The following is an 8989-nucleotide window of genomic DNA, read 5'->3' on the forward strand; positions in this document are numbered from 1 at the left end:
GCGAATAAACATGGATAAAAATGAAATGGTCAGGAGCACATGACAGCCATTCAACCCCTATGTAAGAAGGGCCTTTTAGGATGAGGGCACAACCAAAACCAAAACAACAGTAGGCCCTTGATGACATCGTTTCATATCTAGTTTAAGTCTACCATAGTCTCATCCTTTATGTAATCTAACAATTCGCCCTCTCTTTAAGCCTATCCGTGTGGAATTTCCTTTCACAGCTAGCAAACTCAATGACAGAGTATTGTGAAACCATCAGAGTGTTCTCACCATGGAAAAGAAATGATAATTATGTGACCCGATAGAGGTAATAGTTAATGCTACAGTGGTAAAAATATTGCAATGCATAAATGTATCAAATCAACACTCTTTACACTTTAAACTTATACATTGTTGTATGTCCATTACTAGTATATCACAGTAAAAATAATAATCAGTTTTTCTGATGTTTCCCCTGAATTAATGCTTTATGGTAATGTATATCCATAGTTAACAAGTAAAATTGTTGATATCTGACATCTGAGTCTTTGAGAAAACTCAGTGTGGTAGCAAGCCTTCAAGGGAGCTCCCAAGGATCCCTGCTTTGGGGTACTTGTACCCTTAAAAGTTTCTTCCCACATTGCAGCAGGACTGGCTATGAACAATAGCAGAAATGACGGTGTCATTTCCAAGGCTAAGTCATAAAAAGCATTAAAGCTGCTATCTTCGTCTCTTGGATCTCTCCCTCTGGGAGAAGATATTTAAAGATCTCTGCCAGTGTCTCATACGAAGAGGAAAAGAGAGGAAGTCAGATCTACCACCAGCAGCCAGGGTCAGCTTACCAGTTACGTGAGTGAGCCAGTTTGGAAGCCAATTCTCCCATCCCAGTCAAGCCTTCAGATGACCAGAACCCAGGATGGTTTTTACTGCAACCTTGTTAAACCCTGAGCCAAGACCACCAGTCAGCCATTGCTAAATTCTAGAACTACAGACATGACAATACATTTTAGCTATTTTAATTTGCTAAAGTCTGAAATAAGAAGTGACAGAGGAATAAATAACATGTAATCATCAGGCATTTTATAAACATGTAGTTTTTATAAAAAGATAAATAAAATACTAAATTACATTTTCCTGGTTACAAAAAATTACATTATTGGAAAGAAATTAATAACCCAAATGAAAAAAGAACATTCCCTTTCATATAGTTGACACTTAAAAATGCACTATTAGTTAACTGAGAGACTTATACATAGTGGTCTATTAAGGAAGGTTAAATAGTATATTTTAAGAAATAGTTATTAATTTAATCAACTGCTATCATTTCCTATAACCAAAAATTATGTATGATGTGTATAAAAACTAGTTTCAGTTATGTTTAAAAATTAATAATACATCTTAAAGTCTTTAGTTCCTATGTAGAAATTGAAAATCTCTTGTAATTGGACTAATATATGATTTCTGGCTCATTGATGAACAGTTTACATTTTAGAGTTATAGAAGCTGTCCTAGGGGTGGTTTGAAAAATTCCAAAAAGAAAGAGAGTTGATACAGTGACCAATCAATAACCAATAATACTATATAACTAATAATTGAAGTGAAATGTGATTTGCTCAAGAATTCTTAGGACTTAGCTAAAAGTCAGGAAACCAAAATATATGTTGTTCCCTCCAGTTAGAAGAATGGAAGAAATAGTATGAATATAGAGTTTTGCAAAGATTTATATGAATGGAGAATTTAAAATATGGTATTTCCCTTACCTGCACAGTAGCCACATAAAGCATATGAACTAGAAACTTAGGATCCTTCCAACACAAAACAAATTTTATATATATATATATATTTGCTGAGTTATACAAGATAATTACTCTAACATGTGGAAAATGAACTCCTATAACATGGTCAGCAATTTACTACCTCTGGGAACATCTAACACCAATGATTTCATTAAGCTATTAGACTCTCTTTGATTAAAATTAACAATGGGTGTTACACTACCTGTCAATAGAAGCTTTTTGTCAGAGCAACCGGTTAAAATACTACAGTGTTGTCTCAGCACCACTTCCATATGAAACTTGTAAAAAATGAGCTTCCTCAGTCCAAAAGTTGGAAAACTCCACTTCTGAGATAAGAGAGGTTGTGTTCATCATGATGAAAAGTGCAATATTATGAAGGAATTTGCAGAAATAATAGGATGTACATGGAAATATGCCAAGGACACTTTAATAAATGTGTCCAGACACTGACTTACATTTTAAGCTTCTCTTCAAAATGGGGAATTGCACTCATGGCTGATACCTAACTTGTGTGTGGCTTTTCAGCTTTAGATAATCACATAGCTATGCTATTTTCCTCTTTTGTTTTTCCAACAAGAGAAATGACATTCAGAAATCAAAATTCAGAGAAGAATTGACTACAGCCAGGTTCTCAAAATCTAATTTTTCTTTTCATATTTAAGATTTAAGGTTTATTTTTTAGCAGAAATAAAAATAACAACTTGCTAGGTATGAGGTGCAGCTATAAGCAATTTACTTATATCGACTCACTTGACTCTAACAAGAACCCTGAGGAATAGTTTACTATGATTATCCCCATTTTACAGATAAGGAAACCAACCCATCAAGACATTCAGTGATCCCTAGCTGGTTTTGCTCAGTAGATAGAGCAACAACCTGCAGACTAAAGGGTCCCAGGTTCAATTCTGGTCAAGGGCACATTCCCAGGCTGCAGGCTCAATCCCCAGTGGGAGCGTGCAGGAGGCAGCCAATCAATGATTCTCTCTCATCATTGATGTTTCTATCTCTCTCTCTCCCTCTTCCTTCCGCTCTGAAATTAATAAGAATATATTTTAAAAAAGAAGTTCAGTGAGTCATCGAAGGTCTATAGCGAATAAGCTTTGTCATCTGTCTCCAGACTTGTTATTGCAAAACTTACTAGGATGCATATCTTGCACCCCAACTTTTTTTATTTTTATTTTTAATGTGGTAGCAATCAAGGAATCACAACTCTGGGCAGAGCTGCCTGACATTGAGGGTTTGAGAATGTGATTTTTGTCTGTTGTTTCCTCTTTGTATAATGGCTTCAGTGTTAGCAACCCAAGAGTTTGAGCAAATATATACATTCTTGAAAATGGCTGTGCAAATACAATACTTTGGATGTTGAATGGTATTTTAAATGAACTAAGAGAGCTACTGGTTAAATTACTTTTCAAAGTACACTTTAGAAATTCAAATTCCCATAATTTGAGCTTAGTTGAAGTACATCACCTTGTAATTTGTTTTTTACCCTTCTTGGATAAAAGGTAAAGAACAAGAGCAGCCGAAACCGGTTTGGCTCGGTGGATAGAGCGTCGGCCTGCGGACTGAAGGGTCCCAGGTTCGGTTCCGGTCAAGGGCATGTACCATGGTTGCGGGCACATCCCCAGTGGGTGGTGTGCAGGAGGCAGCTGGTCGATGTTTCTCTCTCATCGATGTTTCTAACTCTCTATCTCTCTCCCTTCCTCTCTGTAAAAAATCAATAAAACATATTAAAAAAAAAAAAGAACAAGAGCAAAGAACAATGATAGAAGAAATGTCAAATTGTAATAAGAAAATATTTTAATTTATTATTTAATTATATGACTCTTAAGTAAATAATAATAATCATAATAAACTCTTGATTGTAGAGAACTCTGGTTTATGAAAATATTTTCAAACTCATTGGTCATTTGATGCTTAAAATTCTCGATGAAGAAAGTCCAAGTATAATTATATACACATTGCTTATGAGTTAGTACTTATCTATCAGCTCTGTTCATTCCTATATCCCAGCTATTAACATAATGTCTGAAACATTATAAGCACTCAATAGTTAGCTGATAAATACTAAATGAATCAATCAGTTATTGAGTTAATATGTGCATGAGACGTCATGATTTTTATATCTGGCCAGACTGCCAGATAATAAAACTCACCTATGCCATTTAAATATTTTGTAATTTTGGGCAAGGTTGTTTGTTTGTTTGTTTGTTTCTTTCTTTTTTTGTTTGTTTGTTTGTTTTTAACATCTCTGAGTCTTAGTTTTCCCCCAAATTTAAAGATTCAGATGCAATGAGCTAATGCATGTGAAATACACAGAATAGACCTGACGCATAGTAGGTGCTCAATATATATTTGGTGAATGAAAAATAACACAACAATTAAGTGAAATAAAGACTCAAAACAAGTATCTGACTCTAAGAACAAGTGCCTCCCAGTACTGTGTCATCCTATAAACCTTTAAGTGAAATCTACCCTTAACTGGATAAAATCCATGTAGCTAATGGGCTGACCCAGACTTTAAACCAGATAGATCCTCACCTGATTTGGTCAAGGGCCGCCTCTCAATTTTAAACCTAAAATTTCTCTAAAAAAATGAAGTAGATAGAAAAAAGATATAAGAATAAGAAAAAAATTTAAGGGGAAGAAATAGAGATTATGATTACAAACCATACTTTTGGGGAATTCTGTTTTAAGGAAGAGTAAAGAAATGAAACAGTAGTTGTTGGGGGAAGTGATCTTAGGAGGACAATTGATGGGAGAAATTGATCCCATACATAGAAAGCAAACGTAGGAGAAATGATGGAGAATTGTTGAAGTAAGTCCTTTGAATAGGCAAGAAGGATGAAATCCAGGGCATTAGATGGGAGCATGGCTGCTTCACCTATAGAAATAGGCAGGTAGTACTGAAAACAGATGTCAGGAGGTGCCCTACCAATACTCTCTTCTGTTAGCTTCTATTTCTCAGTGGGGTAGGAAACATGCTTATTGGCTGAAAGTAAGGATAGCAAAACTGTGTTAGGGATTGAGAAGAGAAAATAAGGTATCAAATAGTCCTCTAGGGAAGTATAAGAGTGAGTGGGCAAAAGAAGTGTAGTATAAAAACCAGAGAGCAATGAGTCCTCTTCAAGTTAGTGGAAAATAATATAAAGTGAGAAGAATCAGCACATTGCGTATTTTTCTCCAGACCTATTCAAGTGCAGGGATGTATAATTTTAGTATACACAATGAAATATATTCATTTATATGAATGTGGACACAGATTTTTTTTCTGTCTCATCTTATTAAAATACAGAATTCAAAAGCCAATTACTTCTTTATGTTATATATTACTGTACTCTTAGCATCTAAAATAGTGCTGGTCATGTAGTAGAGTCTCAAGAAATATTTGTTGAATAAATGAATGAGAACAATTGTTAAATATTATCCATGCTTTGGTTTTAAAACAAACAAAAAAAAAATCTACTCTACTTCTTTCAAATATATGGTTCATTTTACCCAACAGGTATTTTGAGATTGTAAGGAAAATGAACTTAAAACCAACCAAATAAGCCAGCTATTGCAGCTACTTCTGTTTCAATCACAATATTTTCAATTGTGTGCATTGTAAACAAAAATATTCAAGTACATTAGATGATGAGATTGATCTGATTTCAGCTATCATCTGTAAATACGTGAAATTTTGTGTTTAACAATGATCGCCTCATTTAGCTAATATGAAGGACTTCATAATGTATAAATATCAATTATTTAACTTGCAAAATAAAATTACACTGACAAATGCATCTTTTATAATTTAGGATTTTGCCTAACAGTTTACTCCTGTTCATGTATGTTTTAAATCCACTACCTTGGATAATAACTAGCAAGACAGACTCATCAAATATGACAGTGACAAGAAACTGGGGGAAGATAAAAAATTCATTGGTGATGAAACCAAAATGTAAAAAGTTTTGACAGACAGCAGCATTGTATTAAATCTAGTATGTTAAAATTTAACAGGAAAAAAGTAGTTATTATGGGATCTTCCAACAAACAACTATACAGTAGAGCCCAGGGACAACTTGGCTTAGCAGAACATAGATAAAAATACTTGTTTCAGTTGGCAATAGGCTCAATGAGTATCTATGATGAGATGGAGCAGCCCCTAAAAGAGCTAATGGGATCTTAAACTGAATTAATAAATACATATCTTGAACAAATGAGATGGTGATATTTTCTCTGTGCTAGTCATAACACACCTACTGTACTCATCCAATTCTAAGTACCACAATTTAAGGCAAATTAGAACATTTTCGGAAGATAATGTATAAAATCGTGAAGAAAATCCAATATTTTAAATAAATCATTAAAAATGTATAAAGTTATTTACCCAAGAGAAGAGAAAAATCAGTGGAAATAACTCCTTAAAAGCATCAATATGCTGTGGAGGCAAGACCAAGTTGGCGACCAAGTACAAACCCTGTGGGCCTAGAAGAAAGCAAAGTGACTATGGCTGAATCAAGGGTTCTTTGAAAGTGAATAGGTGATGTCAGTAATGATGATGTCCCCAGTTGATAGAAAGTGTTGTATGGATGAAAACATTGGACATTTGTTTGGCTGAACCACAAGCTTCTGCTACACCACTCAAAAACTAAAACTAAATGCAAAGCTTTGTTTGCTGGTGCCATGCCCCTCTCCATGGTCCCTTATTCCTTTATCCTTTCTACCTTGATATTGACTCTTTTAAGGAGAAAGATAATTAGGGGTAGGTCAAAGGTCTCACTGTTCCCAAGGGAGACTGAAGGCCATACTCACTCATTTAATATGCAGGAGAACTTCGGGGGAAAAAGGACAGAAACTTTTATGGCCTTTTTGGATAAAGGTACCTAATCCACTCTTTGATGATGTGGATGGGGCACCTTATCTAAACCACAGTATTCCAGGGGGAAAAATATTCAAATGACTATTTTCTCAATTCTCCCAAAGTTGGTACACAACATAGGGGATGTGTGCCAACTTTTAGAAGCATGAGAGAGAAGGCAGGGTCATATACACGTGGATACCTAGAAACTGGATCGCATTCTCTCCAGAGCTGACCTTGGCAGCAGGCTGCATCCCTCATCACACCCAAATCACTCATTCTGTTAATAGAAAGGGTTGTTTTTTCTCTCTGCATTATCATGTGCTCCCCAGAACACAAGCCACAGGTACCATACATAGTCCACTTGTAACCTTTGGGTTCTTTGGTAGAAATCAAATGAAGTTCACCTAGAGAATTGTCTGGCAACTAAGTTGGTATTCTGGTCCTTAGCTGCAAGCAAACAACCTTACATCACCAGTCCTCCCAACATGTTTATCCTCAATTGTTTGCTGAGCAAAGTGCTCAGTTGAGCCACTATGGGGTTAGGTGCTGATTAAGTCTTTATTCTGTAAAAAGAAGCCCATTTCCTGAGCACTTGCCATGAAAGTGGGGAGATCAGGGGCTAAAGCACAATCTGTGTCACTCTTTCTCTCTCTCTGATGAAAACAGACTGCTAAGGTGTGCAAGTGTGTGAATTATTATTTTCCAAACATTAAACACTTAAGTGAAAGCATATTCCCTTTGAAGGGGGGTATAATTTGGGAATTATTCAAAGTCGCTAAGTGGTTAGAAACTGGGTTTAGCCAGATTTCTAGCTGTAAGCAAAAGTCAGTCTCTGATAAGAAACTGTTGTACTTTATTGATGCAAAGGAGGTAAGTAGCCTCTTGGGGGGTTCTCAGTTCAAGAGCATATAGCCGCTATTTCCAAATCACAGTGTGCAATTCTGAATGTTTTTGGATGCATCGGCCCCATATAACTGAGGTCTCATCAGAGGAATTTTTCAACGACCTGGGTGAAGTTTAAATGGCATCTTGGTTATATCATAGCTTTTGTGAAGCAGGAAAAATTTCTCTCCATTACCTATTCAGACTCAATATTGAATTATAAAATAAAGCACAGAACCGAAATAGCTAGACTTTCCAACAGAGAAACACGCAGCCGTATGGCAAAGTCAATTCCGTAGATGGGATCCTGCGCTGAATCATTTAGCTATTTAGGAATGCATTTCATAGCTAACTCATCCTGGCAGGCCCAAAGGGATGCAGCTCCTCTTAAAATAAATATGGAGTCATCAAATAGGCATCACTGTGACAATTATCTGCTGGGCTTGAAGGAACTTTTGCTTGGCTTTTCAAAGCATCCAGAACAAAAAGGAAAAGCTCCTCATGTCACAATCTACACATGAGAACAAACTTCTGCAAACATCAATCTGAATAAAAACACTGCCCTTTCCCCCTTTTGTGTTCAGCACACTTAGGAAATAAGGGTTCTACATAAGTCAATTTCCTAGGTAACTTAAAACTTACCGCTTAAAAATCAAAATGAAAAAGAAAAAGAGGAGGGGGCAGTGGGGTAGAAATATTAGTAAATATATTAATTGCAGAGACCTCCATTTCCTTAAATAGAGGCTGGGCTATAATTTCATTGTATAAGTTTTTTAGTTGACTTGACATCATTCATTTGGGAAGCTATTGGAATCACTCCAGGGAGTGTTAGTTCAAGTCTGGACCAGGTGGCAGGGGTGATGGAGAGAAGGGGACAGATCTAAGATATGATTTGCTGGTGGGTTAATAGAATTTAGAGATTGATGGAATGTGGCATTTAGGCTAAGAATGAAGGCAAAGATGATTCCCTGTTTCTGACACAAGTAACTGGGAAGATGGGGTGCCATGCATGGTGATGTCAGATGTAGGAAGAGGAACAGGCTGTTGAGGCAAATATCAATAAAATCAATAACATGGATCTTACCAGAACTCAGAAATAAAGGGAAAAAACCCTGAGCCAGGGAAATGTCTGCAAAACTGATACATGAGCTCTACACCAACATTGGGTAGGCCCTTACTCAGTGGGTATTGACCCCTGATTGTTGCTCAGTTGTAAAGCATGAGATCACCTGGTTGCATGGTTTTAATAGGTTGGGAACACTGCATGACAGGGGAGAAGTCTGCATGAAGCCAACACACATTACAAGTAGTGGTTTGGAGCCTTCATGGGAAACTGGTACATTACAACATGGAGCCATTGGTCATGCGCATCATGAAGTCCCCTCTGTTGGGTGAGGATTAAGTGAGCTATTACCTATAAAGTTGGTAGTTTACCATTCTTTTATTACCCAAAACAATCCTGTGTAGTCAGTAGATTATC

This window comes from Myotis nattereri (assembly GCF_964212035.1).
Source record: "Myotis nattereri genome assembly, chromosome: 1".
NCBI lineage: Eukaryota > Metazoa > Chordata > Mammalia > Chiroptera > Vespertilionidae > Myotis > Myotis nattereri.